Consider the following 18,187-nt stretch of genomic DNA (forward strand, 5'->3'; position numbering starts at 1 on the left):
GCAACACAATGGTGACAAACACTTTCATGATAATTCATAATCTAAACATTCTCAGATTTTCCATTTCAGCTAATGGCATCACCACTAGGCTTTCAAAATTTAGCTTGAATTTTGACCAGTTGTTTTTAGTTTCACACTGTTTCTGAATTCCATCATTTGTCTTCCATTTTCAATATCCAACATCCAGACAAACACTTTAAGCCCCATGTCTGGATTCCTGAAAGAAAAATATTTTTAATTGCTCTTAGCTCAAATATTTTCTTTCTGCTCCACCTACCAAAGCAGATGCCCTAAAATATTGTTTTCACATAAGAATAAAAATCGTTATCTTTCACTGAATATTTACTAAGTGCTAGAATCTCTGCTAAATACTTTTTTAAAAAGTCACTCAGTTGTGTCCAACTCTTTGTGACCCATGGACTATACAGTCCATGGAATTCTCCAGGCCAGAATACTGGCATGGGTAACTGTTTCCTTCGCTGGGGAATCTTCCCAACCCAGAGATCGAACCCAGGTCTCCCGCATTGTAGGCAAATTCTTTACCAGCTAAGCCACCAGGGAAGCCCAGGAATATTAGAATGGGTAGCCTATCCCTTCTCTAGTGGATCTTCCCAACCCAGGAATCAAACTGCTGTTGCCTACATTGCAGGCTGATTCTTTACTAGCTGAGCTGTCAGTGAAGCCCAGCTATCAGGGAATACTTTTGACACATATTATTTTACTCCTGCAACTACTCTATGTAGTAGATGTTATTTTTTCCCTACATCTAAAAAATGAGACTAAGGCTTAGAGAGGTTAAGTAACTTGTCTTTATTTGCAGTCTTCAGTGGAAGGGACAAAATTCAAACCCTGGCATATGTGACTTCAGAGCCTGACATTTTGGTTAATATTATAGTGCCATTGGAATAATAATTAGAAGTCCCTGAACCCATTTGTTAGTCTTTAGTAGAAACTCCTCTTGTGACTCCACCCTTTCCTATATTCAGGAACTCAAAATGGCTCTCTACTGTATGTTGAAACATATTCTCATTCACCAGCAAAATTCACATGTGTCCTTAGTATGTTTCATATACATCTCTTCAGCTATATTAAACAGCCATTTCAACCCAACTTTGCTCTGGGTATGTATAACATGTATGTGTGTAGATAGATGAAAAATATATGAGATATATAAATTAATATAAATACATAAAAAAGAATATATATATATATGTATATATATCTTCAGAGAGAGAATATATAAATTCTATTTCCTGATACTCCTGCATCAAGTTTGATCACCTTGTGACATTCTTGTCCAACAACTCTTTTTTCTTCTCTGTCCCTGAAACTTTCTTTCTCCATTCTTTTCAGAGCCCAGATTCACACACACACACACTTGCCCACAAGAGTGGGCAATATTGAACTCCAGTTCAATATTTTATTGAACACAAACCAGCTGTTAGGCAGGGTCTTTTCTAGGCTCTAAGAAAACAGGTGTGGACAAAATAAAAATAGTTCTTGTCCCTGAAGAGCTTTCACTTTAGCTGCATGTATGTGTGCATGCATAGTTGTGTCCAACTCTTTGAGACCCTGTAAACTGTAGCTTCCAGGCTTCACTGTCCATGGAATTTTCCAGGTAAGAATAGTGGAGTGGGTTGCCATTCCCTTCTCCAGGGGATCTTCCAGACCCAGAGATTGAACCCATGTCTCTTGGGTCTCCTGCATTGGCAGGTGGATTCATTAGCAATTCACCACCTAGGGAGATTCATTTTAGGAGACACTAGTAATTAAAGCATGTCATCCATATCCAGTGTTTCCACATTTGTGGATTCAAACAATTGCAGATCAAAAATATTTTTTTAATTCCAGGAACTTCAAAAAGCAAAATTTGCCACGTTTTAGAAATTATTTACATAGCATTTATATTGTACACACAACTATTTATATAGTATTTGCATTATTTTATTATATAGATGTTTACATTGTAGTAGATATTATAATCTAGAAATGATTTGAAGAATTCAGGAAGATTGCATAGGTTATATGCAAATACTGAAACAGGTTATATAAGGCACCTGAGTATCTGCAGATTTTGGTATCCAGGAGAACTGGAACCAATTCCCCATGGATACAGAGTGACAACTGTGCTTTATGAACAAGTAAATAAGAAAAATGTGGAGAAAAAATGAAAAGGTATTACAAAGAAGATAAACTAGAATGGGCTGATAGAGAGTGACATTAGGGGAGATTGTTGTTCTAGCCTTCAGTTCAGTTCAGTTGCTCAGTCGTGTCTGAGTCTTTGCGACCCCATAGACTGCAGCAGCACTCCAGGCTTCCCTGTCCATCACCAACTCTTGGAGCTGCTCAAACTCATGTCCATCAAGTCAGTGATGCCATCCAACTGTCTCATCCTCTGTCATCCCCTTATCCTCCTGCCTTCAATCTTTCCCAGCATCAGGGTCTTTTCAAATGAGTCAGTTCTTCGCATCAGGTGGCCAAAGTATTGGAGCTTCAGCTTCAGCATCAGTCCTTCTAATGAATATTCAGGACTGATTTCCTTTAGGATTAAGTGGTTGGATCTCCTTGCTGTCCAAGGAACTCTCAAGGGTCTTCTTCAACACCACAGTTCAAAAGCATCAATTCTTCGGCGCTCAGCTTTCTTTACATGACTGCTTTGACTATATGGACCTTTGCTGACAAAGTAATGTCTCTGGTTTTTAATATGCTGCTAGGTTGATCATAACTTTTCTTCCAAAGAGCAAGTGTCTTTTGATTTCACGGTTGCCCTCACCATCTACAGTGATTTTGGAGCCCCCCAAAATAAAGTCTCTCACTGTTTCTATTGTATCCCCATCTATTTGCCATGAAACGATGGGACCAGATGCCATGATCATAGCTTTTTGAATGTTGAGTTTTAAGCCAGCTTTTTCTCTCTCCTCTTTCACTTTCATCAAAAGTCTCTTTAGTTCTTCTTCACTTTCTGCCATAAGGGTGGTGTCATCTGCACCTTTGAGGTTATTGATATTTCTCCTGGCAATCTTGATTCCAGTTTTTGCTTCATACAGCCCAGGATCTCACATGATGTACTCTGCATATAAGTTAAATAAGCAGGATAACAATATACAGCCTTGATATACTCCTTTCCCAATTTGGAACCAGTCGGTTTTTCCATGTCTGGTTCTGTTTCTTCTTGACTTGCATACAGATGTCTCAGACAGCAGGTAAGGTGGTCTGGTATTCCCAACCCTTGAAGAATTTTCCAAAGTTTCTTGTGATCCACATAGTCAGAGGCTTTGGTGTAGTCAATAAAGAAGAAGTAGATATTTTTCTGGAACTTTCTTGCTTTTTCAACTCTCTTCTTTTTGCTGACTGTATAGAGCTTCTTCACCTTTGGCTGCAAAGAATATAATCAATCTGATTTTGATGTTGACCTTCTGGTGGTGTCCATGTGTAGAGTCTTCTCTTGTGTTGTTGGAAGAGAGTGTTTGCTATGACCAGTGCATTCTCTTGGTAAAACTGTATTAGCCATTGCCCTGCTTCATTCTGTACTCCAAGGCCAAATTTGCCTGTTTCTCCAGGTATCTCTTTACTTCCTACTTTTGCATTCCAGTCCCCTATAAGGAAAAGCACATCTTTTTTGGGTGTTAGTTCTAGAAGGTCTTGTAGGTCTTTATAGAGCTGTTCAAATTTAGCTTCTTCAGTATTACTTGTCGCGGCATAGACTTGGATTACTGTGGTGTTGAATGGTTTGCCTTGGAAACAGAGATCATTCTGTTGTTTTTGAGACTGCATCCAAGTACGGCATTTCGGATTCTTTTGTTGACTATGATGGCTACTCCATTTCTTCTAAGGGTTTCTTGCCCACAGTAGTAGATATAATGTTCATCTGAATTAAATTTGTCCGTTCTAGTCCATTTTAGTTCACTGATTCCTAAAATGTCAATGTTCACTTTTGCCATCTCCTGTTTGACCACTTCCAATTTACCTTGATTCATGGACCTAACATTCCAGGTTCCTATGCAATATTATTCTTTACAGCATTGGACTTTACTTCCTTCACCAGTCACATCCACAACTGGGCATTGCTTTCACCTTGGCTCCATCTCTTCATTCTTTCTGGAGTTATTTCTCCACTGTTCTCCAGTAGCATTTTGGGTACCTTCCGACCTGGGGAGTTCATCTTTCATAGTGTCGTATCTTTTTGCCTTTTCATACTGTTCATGGAGTTCTCAAGGCAAGAATACTGAAGTGGTTTGGTTTGCCATTGCCTTCTCCAGTGGGCCATGTTTTGTCAGATCTCTGTCCTTCTTGGGTGGTCTTATACAGTTTGGCTCATAGTTTCATTGAGTTAGACAAGGCTGTGATCCATGTGATCAGTTTGATTAGTTTTCTGATTGATTAGTTTCTAGCCTTAGTAAGCAGGAAAGGACTGTCAGAAGACGTGGCATCTCTGGATAAGAACAAAATAATGAAAGAGTTAGCCATGAAGATGTTTGTAGAATAAATTTCAAAACAAGAGAACAATTGTGCACCTGTGTTGCTAAATCAAACTTGTGTCTGCTCCTCTAGCTCATAGCAAAGCCAACCTATTGATAATAGGTGGTTGTGGTGAAGGGAAGTATGTTTGTGTGCTAAGTCACTTCAGTCGTGTCTGACGCTTTGCAACCCTATAGACTGTAGCCCTCCAGGTTCCTCTGTCCATGGGATTCTCCAGGCAAGAATATTGGAGTGGGTTGCCATGCCCTCCTCCAGGGGACCTTCCTTACCCAGGGTATCGAACCTGTGTCCCTTATGTCTCCTGCATTGGCAGATGAGTTCTTTACCACTAGCACCACCTGCAAAGCCCAGGTTTCGATTACCTGGAACTTATAAAACAAAAGAAGGAGCATGAGCTGTATTCAATGCTGGTAGGGAGAGTAGTAGATGTTAAGTTAGGTTTTCCACTTTTGTAGAAGCCATTCTGTGTGTTATGTGGAGAATGGACTGCACGGGTGGCAGTAGTGGGAGGGGACATATTTGATCTATGCAGTGTCCTGAAGGAGAGATGTTTGTTATGCAGACTAGAGTTTTGTCTGTGACAATGAAAAGAACTGAGAGCACAGCAGAGAAACCATCAAGAAAATGAAAAAGCAATTTATAAACAAGAGAAAATGTTTGCAAATCATATATCCAAAATAGTTATATAGAACACATACAACTCAAAAGCACGGTGGAAATGTAGACTGGTGCAGCCACTATGGGAAATAAAAACAGTATGGAGAGTTCTCAAAAAACTAAATATAGAACTACCATATGATCCAGGAATTTCACTTCTGGGTATTTATCCAAAGAAAATGAAAACACTAACTCAAAAAGATATATACACTTCTATGTTTATTGCAGCCTTATTTACAGTAGTCAAGATACAGAAACAATCTAAGTGTTCATTGATGGATTAATGGATAAAGAAAATGTAATCTCTCTCTATATATATAATTATATATAGTTTATAATTTTATATATAAAATTATATATATATATATAATTAAAAAAAATGAGTAAGTCCTACATTTACAACAACATGATTGGAACTTAAGTAAGATAAGTCAGACAGAGAAAGACAAATACTGTACAATCTTTATATGGAGAATTTTAAAAACAACCAAACCCCCAAACTTATAGATACAGAGAACGTATCGGTAGTTGTCAGAGATGGAGGGTGAAGGATGGGGGAAAAGAGCCAAGGGAGTCAAAAGGTAAAAACTTCCAGTTATAAAATAAATAAGTGATAGGGATACAATGTACAGTTTGGTGACTGTGGTTAATAATACTGTATTGTATATTTGAAAGTTGCTAGGGACCAGATCTTAAAAGCCATTAGGGGAAAAAAAATTTAACTAAGTATTGTAACAGATGTTGATTAACCTTGTGATGATCAATTCACAATACAAATTGCTTCCCTGGTGGCTCAGATGGTAAAGAATCTGCCTGTATTGCAGGAGACCCAGGTTTGATCCCTGGTTCAGGAAGATCCCCTGGAGAAGCGAGGGGCAACCCACTCCAGTATTCTTGCCTGGAGAATTCCATTCTTCCTCCATGGAGGAGCCTGGTGGGCTACAGTCAGTGGGGTCACAGAGAGTCAGACCCGACTGAGTGACTAACACAATAATATTGTATCATGTCATACAACTAAAATGAATATAATGTTGTCTGTCAATTATACCTCAATTTATTTATTTATTTTGGTTTTTTGAAATTTATTTATTTTATTTTATTTATTTATTTATTTTTTGATAGTGGAGTGCAGTTTATTACACCGGAGGGCCCAAGGGTAATTTATTTATTTTAATTGGAGGCTAATTACTTTACAATATTGTAGTGGTTTTGCCATACATTGACATGAATAAGCCATGGGCGTACATGTATTCCCTATCCTGAACCCCCCTCCCACCTTCCTCCCCATCCCATCCCTCAGGGCCATCCCAGTGCACCAGCGCTGATCACCCTCTCTCATGCATCGAACCTGGACTGGCGATCTGTTTCACATATGATGATATACATGTTTCACTGCTATTCTCTCAAATCATCCCACCCTCGTCTTCTCCCGCAGAGTTCAAAAGACTGTTCTTTACATCTGTGCCTCTTTTGCTGTATCGCATTTGCTGTATCGCAAGATCGTCATTGTTACCATCTTTCTAAACTCCATATACATGCGTTGGTATACTGTATTGGTGTTTTTCTTTCTGACTTACTTCACTCTGTATAATAGACTCCAGTTTCATCCACCTCATTAGAACTGATTCAAATGTATTCTTTTTAATGGATGAGTAATATTCCACTGTGTATATGGACACAGCTTTCTTTTTTTTTTTTCCTTTATTTATTTATTATTTTTTTCAGTGGGTTTTGTCATACATTGATATGAATCAGCCATAGATTTACATGTATTACACATCCCGATCCCTCCTCCCACCTCCCTCTCCACCCGATTCCTCTGGGTCTTCACAGTGCACCAGGCCCGAGCACTTGTCTCATGCATCCCACCTGGGCTGGTGATCTGTTTCACCATAGATGGTATACATGCTGTTCTTTCGAAACATCCCACCCTCACCTTCTCCCACAGAGTTCAAAAGTCTGTTCTGTACTTCTGTGTCTCTTTTTCTGTTTTGCATATAGGGTTATCATTACCATCTTTCTAAATTCCATATATATGTGTTAGTATGCTGTAATGTTCTTTTTCTTCTGGCTTACTTCACTCTGTATAATGGGCTCCAGTTTCATCCATCTCATTAGAACTGATTCAAATGAATTCTTTTTAATGGCTGAGTAATATTCCATGGTGTATATGTACCACAGCCTCCTTATCCATTCATCTGCTGATGGGCATCTAGGCTGCTTCCATGTCCTGGCTATTATAAACAGTGCTGCGATGAACATTGGGGTGCACGTGTCTCTTTCAGATCTGGTTTCCTCAGTGTGGACACAGCTTTCTTATCCATTCACCTGCTGATGGACATCTAGGTTGCTTCCATGTCCTGGCTATTATAAACGGTGCTACGATGAACATTGGGGTACATGCGTCTCTTTCAATCCGGGTTTCCTCAGTGTATATGCCCAGGAGTGGGATTGCTGGGTCATATAGCAGTTCTATTTCCAGTTTTTTAAGGAATCTCCACACTGTTCTCCATAGTGGCTGTACTAGTTTGCATTCCCACCAACAGTGTAAGAGGGTTCCCTTTTCTCCACACCCTCTCCAGCATTAATTGCTTGTAGACTTTTGGATAGCAGCCATCCTGACTGGCGTGTAATGGTACCTCATTGTGGTTTTGATTTGCATTTCTCTGATAATGAGTGATGTTGAGCATCTTTTCATGTGTTTGTTAGCCATCTGTATGTCTTCTTTGGAGAAATGTCTGTTTAGTTCTTTGGCCCATTTTTTGATTGGGTCATTTATTTTTCTGGAATCGAGCTGCAGGAGCTGCTTGTATATTTTTGAGGTTAATTCTTTTTCAGTTGCTTCATTTGCTATTATTTTCTCCCATCCTGAAGACTGTCGTTTCACCTTGCTTATAGTTTCCTTTGTTGTGCAAAAGATTTTAAGTTTTTTTAGCTTTTAAGCAAAAAAACTTAAGCAAAAGCTTTTAAGTTTAATTAGGTCCCATTTGTTTATTTTTGCTTTTATTTCCATTACTCTGGGAGGTGGGTCATAGAGGATCCTGCTGTGATTTATTTCAGACAGTGTTTTGCCTATATTTTTCTCTAGGAGTTTTATAGTTTCTGCTCTTATGTTTAGATCTTTAATCCATTTTGAGTTTATTTTTGTGTATGGTGTTAGAAAGTGTTCTAGTTTCATTCTTTTACAAGTGGCCGACCAGTTTTCCCAGCACCACTTGTTAAAGGGATTGTCTTTTCTATATCTCAATTAAAAAAAAAAAGAATTGGATTTATTATATTTGGTACATATATCCTCTTCTCTACCTTCTTGACTTTTAACTCTCTCCTGTCAGTGTACAATCTATATATTTTACAAGCTTTATTTAGGTCTTAACTTTCCTCTACCCTCTTTTCCTTTCTCATCCTGAGAATCACTTCAATATATGAATGCCAAATGTAGTGAGCATCTGATCTGCATAAGTTAACGTAGTAAGCATTCAACAATATTTGATTGTTAATATATGCATGAATCTGGCTAACTTGCACTGTTTTCTATCTCATATGTGCTTAGGCTTAGGCTTATTTTAGTCTTGACCTTCAGTAAAATTATAATAATCCTCTCAAGAGATAAAACTATGTCCTTCTTTTGGAGGAAAGGAGGTGGGGAGGAGGAAGGCTAAATGTGATGTGATGAATTTTGTTGTTATTTTTGTTAATGTGGCAGAAACAAGCAGAAGCAGGAATTCAGATATGCTATTGTATAAAGGATTTTTAAAAAGTAAGGTTAGCTAAATATCCTAAGGATACATTATTAATGACTTCAAAAAATGCTAACACTCATCCTGAAAGCAACACAGAGAAGTTTTCTAAACAGGCAAATCATATGAGCAAAGCATTAACTTAGAAGTGTTCATCTGGTGAGAGGGTTCAGGATCTACTGATGATGGAAAACTTTGAAATAAGAGAAAGCAGTAAGAGGTTATCTCAATAATGTGTGTATAAGGTAGAATAAAAGATAGCTGATATATTTCCATGATCATCATGTTCTTATAATATGTCAAGAATGGCTATAAACTTTATATATTAATATATAATTTCATATTATTCTTTAAAATAGTAAGCTAATCATTCCCTCAGTATTATTCATAGAGAATTTGAAGCTAAGGAATTTATGTAGTATCTAAAGTAATAGAAGTACTATTACTATTGTTTCAAAGATATGGGTATAGATATCGAATGTGAAGGTACAAGGTAAGCTAAAAATCTCTACAAACATTAAATAGATAATGCTAGAAAATGGGAATTTGCCATTTATGGGTAAGAATTAAAGTTAGTGACATAGAACCAATTTTCCATTTATTTACTACATGTCTTAGATTAATTTTGTACAGAACCGACATCTTAGTCCCTCTATTCTCAACAAAAATAATTTTACCATATTTGTTTACAAATGATCATGGTTTATAAATATCCAATGTTTCCTCCAAACATAATATTTTACTACCACCAAGAGTGAAATAATCCCTGTATATTTCTTTTCTAGTTGAATGTTCATGAAGAGTTTGGATTGCAAACTTAAGTTGCAAAATTTTAGTACATATAGAATTTAGTATAGGAAATAAAAAAATATAGGCATCGCACAGAGTTTATAAGATTATTATTGTCACTTTTTTATTGTTATTTTGCAAAATCAATTGCAAGTTTAGAAATTATAGTTTATTCTTGTTCTTTATCCCTTTTTAATCTTTTTGTGCACATTTCAATTTGTAGCATAAATCTAGACACCTAGTATGTGCTTAATAAATATGAGTCACTGTTGCTTTTGAAGAAATCTTTAATTTGTAAATATAGTATTTCTTCTTCCTCAATAAGGATCAGTTACCATTCTCACTTTACAAATGGAAAAATATTATCCATCTTCTTTCTCCTAAACCAGGCAGCCTCTAAGCCTGGACTGACATTTTTCGCAATTAAAATTATATACATTAATTACAACTGTTTTCCAGTATGTGGATAGGGTAGAGAACAGTTGTTCTTAACGTGAAAGAGGACAACCGCAGAGAATGACAACAGGAAGCATCTTTCAGGCAATTTACAACTTGAGGCCAAGGCCACATCTGCTGTGACAAATAGGAAAGGGGATTGGGTAATTACCTATGAGGCTGATCCCTGTAGATAGCCACTCTCCCCACACCCCGCAAATCACTTTGCCCTTGAAAGCATTTCCTTCCTTCTCTTAACCCTCACGTTTTCTGACTAATTATATAGTAAATACTGTGAGGGCAGAGACAGGGTCTTCTATGTCCCACATAACTGGACTGATTGGCTCATTTGGTACTAATGAGCATAAAGATGTCATTTAGGGTCACAAAAGAGGAAAAACAATATGTTATATTGGAAACTGCCTTGTTTACAAGGGTTGGCTTCTGGCTTACAGCAGCTACTGGGTGATTATGGATTTCCCTAACTTCCTGACAGGCCAAATTCAACCTGTTCTTCAGTGTCAAATCAGTTCAACTTTCTTCAAGAAGCTTTCCCTGAAGATGCCAGTTTGATTTCTAAGTTTAATAGAATCCCTCATACAATTCTTTAGCCCTAGATCATATCCTAACTTCCATTGTTATTTAACTACATCCCTTGCATATGTTGTTGTTTAGTCACTAAGTTGTGTCTGACTCTTTACAACCATAGGAGCTGCAGCACACCAGTCTTCCCTGTCCTTCACTATCTCCTGGAGTTTGCTCAGACTCATGTCCATTGAGTCAGTGATGCCATCCAACCGTCTCATTCTCTGCTGCCCCCTTCTCCTCCTGCCCTCAATTTTAATGAGTCAGCTGTTTGCTTCAGGTGGCCAAACAACTGTAGCTCCAGCTTCAGCATCAGTGTTTCCAATGAATATTCAGGACTGATTTCTTTTAGGATGGACTGGTTTGATCTCCCAGCAGTCCAAGGGACTCTCAAGACTTCTCCGACACCACAATTTGGAAGCATAATTTCTTTGGCACTCAGCTGTCTTTATGGTCTAACTCTCACATCCATGCATGACTACCAGAAAAACCATAGCTTTGACTTTATGGACCTTTGCTGGCAAAGTGATGTCTCTGCTTCTTAACACACTGTCTAGGTTTGTCATGGTTTTCCTTCCAAGGAGCAAGCATCTTTTAATTTCATGGCTGCAGTCACCATCCACAGTTATCTTGGAGCCCAAGAAATTGAAATATGCTACCATTTCCAGTTTTTCCCCATCTATTTGCCTTGAAGTGATGGGACTGGATGCCATGATCTTAGTTTTTTGATTGTTGAGTTCAGGCCAGCTTTTCTACTCTTCTCTTTTACCCTCATCAAGAGACTTTTTAGTTCCTCTTCATTTTCCTTTATTAGAGTGGCAACTTCTGCACATTTGAGGTTGTTGATATTTCTGCGTGAAGAAATATACCTCCTTGCACATGCCTGTCTCCAAATTAAAATGAAAGGACAGGGACTGTGCATTTAAAAAAATTTTTTTATGTTCACCCCCACTCCACTTCTTAACCCTATCCTCATCCTCAACCAATGTGAGGATCTGGCACAGGATGGTAGTCAAATGAAAAATGACAATGTGAATGATTTGTATAAATATATCGGGATTTAACAATGCAAACAAACACTCTTCACTTCCAAGGAATTCTTTTTTGTTTTTGTTTTTGTTTTAAAAAACAATATTGTTTTATTACTAACAGGAGTGGCCTGCCTGGGTAGGTGGGTGTGCTGGGCTCAGGGTATGTGGGGGCTGTGAAGAGCAGATAGCTGAGAGGCTGGAAAGAAAGGGAGTGGGTCTGGAGGGTAGGCCCACAGGTTCCTCCAGTTTACTTAGGGCCAGAGGCGGACTTAATAAAGGATTCATGGCAAGCAATGGCCAGGCCACCAATAAGATTAAGAAATTCTTGGAAATCTAGCTGCCCATCAGAGTTGAGGTCCAATCTCTTCATCATGCGGTCAAGGACACCAGGGTCCTTCTGGTTCTTTGTGAAGGCACCCAGCTCTGTATTCATGAAGATTAGGAACTCGGCCTTGGAGAGTTTGCTGTTGTTACCATCCCTTCCAGCATGCTTTTGGAAAACAGCAATCAGAGACTCGATGCATGTTCAGTCTCCGTAGGGCTGGATACTTTTGCCATGTCGGAGAGGAGCGAGGCGCGCGGATGCGAGCGGGGAGCTGCGCGGCGGGCACTGGGCGGCGGGCCGGGTCCCGGGCCTCCGGGCCGGCCCCACCTGGCTCCCCCAAGGAATTCTTATGAAAAACTTAGCAAATTGCTGCCCTTGAAAACTATTCTTCTCCCAGGTAGGTTTATCCTTTAGGGGGTAGATAGCTGATGGTTACTTTATTCTGTGTTAAATAATTTTTCCTTCCCTATGCTTGTCCTAACCAGTAGACTCGGGATACTTTCTTGGTTGGGAATCCTTCCAGCCTGAAGCATTCTAGTTGGGATTATAATAGTGAGGCAAGTGAAATATTAGATGGTAGGCTAAAAGGTACATAAAAGAATTGTTGAATGTCTTTATATTCTTCACTCCATATACAGAGCAGATCTTTTCCCTTTAGAGCTCCATTGTGTTGGGAAACTCCAACAAAACATGCCCTAGATCCTGTAGCAGTGAGTTGCCTTGCTGGACGGGTAACAAGGCATTACTCTTTCTTCTTTACATCAAGATCCAGCATATATCTTAATTAGTAAATCAAAAATAAAAAAATTAGCTCTTCAGAAATCGTTTCTGTTGCAATGCTAAAAGAATTCAGAGAAGGTGTTGAATAAAGTAGATTTGAGAAGCCAGACAAGGCTTCAGGGCTCACAAAGGACCTGAAATAGACTCCAGTGGTTGTGTTATTGACCAGGGTTCTTGGCCTTCGTTAATCAATAGAAATTGATAAAAGGCCAGACAAAAAAATTAAGAAAAGTTTTATTGGGGTCCCTGTTGCAGTAGTGGGGAGCAGAAACAAGTAACAGTTTCCCTTGCTTATTTCCCAAGACAGAGGCAAGCTGGTTTCCTTATATATGATGAAGATAGGGGATGAGTCCAGGGGCAGGCCAGAGGGACAGCTTAGGTGGTTTGCCCACCCCTTTGGTGGTGTTATGTGCAGAGGGCACATGCAATACCCTGGTTTTGTTCCTGGATTTTGAGAAATGGTAGCTCAGTGTTTGTTTTTTTTTTGTATCTTGTCCATAATTTGCCCCAACTGCTCATGCACACAGTTATTTTCAGTCCCTTATAGTGTCTTTGTATTTTGTTGCTTGAGAAGACATTTGTTCAGGTGCAAGCACTGTAGCAAATGATCCCAGATCCCAGATCCCAGTGTGTCTCCATAGAATAAAAGATAGGAGGAGGAAGGAGGGCATTATAGAGGATTGCCCAAACAAAAATATTAATAAAATGTCTATTCAGTGTCTTCAAAGAGGTTGTAGCCTATTTCATCAACACTACCCTAAATAAATCAAGATAACGTCTATAAATATTGTTCAACCAAGAAATCGTCTCCATTTGGTAAGAATGTTTCAATGTGAGGATGACCACACCTTTAAAAGGAATGCTGATAATGACACTAGTTATGTCTCTTTGGAAAATCAATTAAACTTCCTAGCCCTTGATTTCCTTATCTTTACAACTGAAATAATTATGCTTGTCCTGTCTCTCTTAGGGTGAAGGTGAAGGTCAGATGAGATAATACATGTGAAACACTGGGAAAGAACTGGGGTAAGTGTAAGAAATTATTATCTTATTTGTCTGATATATTAGAAGGAATTGCAGCTGTTATCTAAAAATGTGTGTGACAGTCATGTGAGTCACTTGTTTTTCAACTTTCTTTCATGAAAGGCCAAAGCTTCTGTATATAAAATCACCAAGTAGGTGTAATCAGGTTTGACAAAAGATGATTCTCTTTCCCTTTATTTCTCTTTCACTGTCCAAGATTTTGATCTAAGAAATGCTCAAAAGAAACAACTTGAAAATATCTACTTAGAGCTACTCTCTGTTTTATGTTGGAAGAAGCACAATTTACTTATCATTGTTTCTTAAAGTCTAATACAGAAAAAGAAGTTAAAATTTTTGATAAATGAATGAATGAAGTTACAAACAACAAAGACTTGGAATTTATTCATTATTTAACTTAGTAATTTGTACCCGGAATGTATTCAGGTCATTTAAGAAATGGCTCCTTTTCCTTGTGATTTAGATCTACTAGTTAATTGGTTTCTCTGCCTGGCTGACTGTCACTTGAGATGCCTACATTGCTTATAATGTCCATAAACAGAGAAAGTTTATTAATTTAATCTACTTCAGCTAGTGGGAAATGTGTGGGAACTAGCCTGTGTGCACAGGATTCTCTTGGGTCTGTTTGTTTGCTAGATTACCACCTCAGAGAAAGCCAGGCTATATCTGTCTACACAAAACCCACATGACTAGACTAACTTATGGCGTGTAGCCAACCAATTCATTGATTCATTGGCAAGTGTAAATTGCTTGACTGTATTTCTGGTTGTCTAATAGTTAATGAATTTGAATTGGTTGATTCAATAATGCTGTGAAGACAGATTCTTTTCTATTTTTTTCATGGAAAATATGTATTTCTTTACTTGGAAAGACTAATTATTAGTTTTAACCATCTTCACAAAAAATAATCAGCCTAGACTGATATGAAATATCCTAGCTTAACAGGCAAAAGATCTATACTCTCATCTAATACTACTCCCTTTACCTAATGGAGATACTAGATGAGAGTGTCTAGGAACTCTTGCCCTGGAGAAGGGAATGGCAACCCACTCCAGTATTCTTGCCTGGAGAATTCCATGGACAGAGGATCCTGGCTACAGTCCATGGGGTCGCAAAGAGTTGGACACTACTGAGTGACTAACACACACACACACAGAAACTCTTGATCTTAGGAAATGGATTTCAACCTCACACCCCACCTCTTCTCTTCACCATGTACTCGACCTCAACTCCTACTTCCAGCTCAATATTACATAAATGTAAATGAAAAATTTAAATTGGTAGATTTCAAATATGGGCTTCATAATACTGGCCTTCCTCAAATAGAATCCTTGCTTATATAGCCTTCACACATCTAACTACTTGAGACTTATCTCTATCATAGAGTCATAATAGATTATGAGAGAGGACCTTCCTGGTGGTCTAGTGGTTAAGAATCACCTGCTAATGCAGAGGACATGGGTTCAGTCCCTGGTGTGAGATGATCCCACATGCCACGGGGCAACTAAGCCTATTGTTATACCTACTGAACCAGCACACTAGAGCCCATGAGCCACAACTACTGAGCCCATGGGCCACAGATACTGAAGCCCATGCACCTAGAGCCTGTCTTCCCCAACAAGAGAAGCCACTGTTATGAGAAGCCCATGCACCAAAATGAAGAAGAGCCCCCAGTTGCAACAACTAGAGAAAGCCCATGTGCAGCAATGAAGACCCAGCATAGCCAAAAATAAAAATAAATAAATAATTTCTTATAGAAAATATATTATGAGAGATTCTATTCAGGGACATGAAGAGCACAAACAAGGCTTCCCAATGGAGTTGAAGTGTAAGCTTCATGTTAGGCTATGGGTAGAAGCTAGATTAGTAAATAAATAGACAATAAAAGGAAAGGTTTCAGACAAAGCCAGAATTGTGAGCAAAGGCATGGAGAATATAAGAAATTGCAATGCTTCTATAGAAGTGGATGTTGCTCAGTTTACCTTGAGTATAAACAGGGGGATGAGGCAAATCGGATAATTAGCTAGTGCTTATGGTGTGGTGGCTCTTGCATTAATTCGATAAATGATAGGTTCTAAAATTTTTCAACGTTTGTTTAAGTAATGACAAATATTCCTACAACGGGGCTTTACTTTATAAGCCTGGTTTACTGATGGCTCCAGGACACAGAATTGGTGCCAGTGTGGTTGAAAGGAGGAAGAGTTTTGTGTTAAAACATGAATATGACAGTTGGAAAGCTGTCATAGCCAACTAGGTGAGAAATGAGGACTTAAATTGAAAGGCAATGAGGTGGGTGTAGAAAAAGAATTATTTCACTTGGCAAGGATACTGTCCAAGAAATAATGGACAAGAAGTCCCTCCCACCACCGCCTACTATTTCCACAGGGCAGTGCAGTTCTATTGTGCTAATTTAGGATTGTGGTTAGAATATATTTTACTTTATTTCCTTTAAGCTTCTTATGAAAATCTGTCACAGCTGCACACCAATTAATGAACTCCTGCAGGCTGGGCTCAGATTTTACTAGAGGCTATAGGAGATCTCTTGGCATGACAGCCAAACTGAGTTTTCTGCACTCAGAGAGGATTCCTCATCTGTGTAGTGGCCAGCATCCTCGGCAAAGCTGCTTTCCTTGCTCAGTAGCCATCCATATCACAGTAGTGTGTTCTGGGAACTATCAGAGCTAAGATCATTCCCCTGGCTTTTACCAGTCATCTATGTGTGTTCTCAAGAGAGAAAATATGATATATACAACCACTGAAAGCCGAAGAGCAAGTCTGAAGGGAGGTAACTTCTCTTAGACCCACTTCTGCTCACTTATCAGCCCTGTGATTGTGCATAAATCCTGGACTCTTTCTGTATCTCAGCTTCTTCATCTATAATATGGGTAAATACTACACATATTCCATGTAATGTTTAAAATTAGAGCAGGAAGCTAACACAGCTACTTTAGAGAGTTGGAAAACAAGGTTGTCTTGTGGATCCAGGGAAATAAGATGTTATACAAAAAACCTGTGCCAACTATAAAGCATTATACAAACACTCAGTTATAGTATTTCTATATAGGTACTGTATGATGTTTTTGTTTTTCCAGTTCAGTTCAGTCGCTCAGTCGTGTTCCACTCTTTGCAACCCCATGAACTGCAGCACGCCAGGCCTCCCTGTCCATCACCAACTCCCGGAGTTTACCCAAACTCATGTCCATTGAATCGGTGATGCCATCCAACCAGCTCATCCTCTGTCGTCCCCTTCTCCTCCTGCCTTCAATCTTTCCCAGCATCAGGGTCTTTTCAAATGAGTCAGCTCTTCGCATCAGGTGGACAAAGTATTGGAGTTTCAGCTTCAACATCAGTCCTTCCAATGAACACCCAGGACTGATCTCCTTTAGGATGGACTGGTTGGATCTCTTTGCAGTCCAAGGGACTCTCAAGAGTCTTCTCCAACACCACAAGTCAAAAGCATCAATTCTTCGGCACTCAGCTTTCTTTATAGTCCAACTCTCACATCCATACATGACTACTGGAAAAACCATAGCCTTGACTAGATGGACCTTTGTTGGCAATGTAATGTCTCTGCTTTTTAATATGCTGTCTAGGTTGGTCATAACTTTCCTTCTAAGGAGTAAGCGTCTTTTAATTTCATGGCTGCAATCACCATCTGCAGTGATTTTGGAGCCCAGAAAAATAAAGTCAGCCACTGTTTCCCCATCTATTTGCCATGAAGTGATGGGACCAGATGCCATGATCTTAGTTTTCTGAATGTTGAGTTTTAAGCCAACTTTTTCACTCTCTTCTTTCACTTTCATCAAGAGGCTCTTCTGTTCTCCTTCACTTTCTGCCATAAGGGTGGTGTCATCTGCATATCTGAGGTTATTGATATTTCTCCCAGCAATCTTGATTCCAGCTTGTGCTTCTTCCAGCCCAGCGTTTTTCATGATGTACTCTGCATAGACGCTAAATAAGCAGGGTGACAACATACAGCCTTGACATACTCCTTTTCCTATTTGGAACCAGTCGGTTGTTCCATGTCCAGTTCTAACTATTGCTTCCTGACCTGCATACAGATTTCCCAAGAGGCAGGTCAGGTGGTCTGGTATTCCGATATCTCAGAATTTTCCACAGTTTACTGTGATCTACACAGTCAACGGCTTTGGCATAGTCAATAAAGCAGAAGTAGATATTTTTCTGGAACTCTTGCTTTTTCGATGATCCAGTGGATGTTGGCAATTTGATCTCTGGCTCCTCTGCCTTTTCTAAAACCAGCTTGAAAATCTGGAAGTTCACGGTTCACGTATTGCTGAAGCCTGGCTTGGAGAATTTTGAGCATTACT

The 18,187-nt window shown here is 39.0% G+C and overlaps 1 pseudogene across 1 annotated transcript; it reads right to left on the reverse strand.

Annotated features, from left to right (window-relative positions):
- Positions 1 to 11,799: 11,799 nt before the first annotated feature.
- Positions 11,800 to 12,286, reverse strand: LOC122425561 (annotated as a pseudogene). The gene has a single exon (XR_006264901.1). The product of XR_006264901.1 is annotated as a protein S100-A11-like (transcript).
- Between the last annotated feature and the right edge of the window lie 5,901 nt (positions 12,287 to 18,187).

Source organism: Cervus canadensis, chromosome 23 (genome assembly GCF_019320065.1).
Source record: "Cervus canadensis isolate Bull #8, Minnesota chromosome 23, ASM1932006v1, whole genome shotgun sequence".
Classification (NCBI taxonomy): Eukaryota; Metazoa; Chordata; class Mammalia; order Artiodactyla; family Cervidae; genus Cervus; species Cervus canadensis.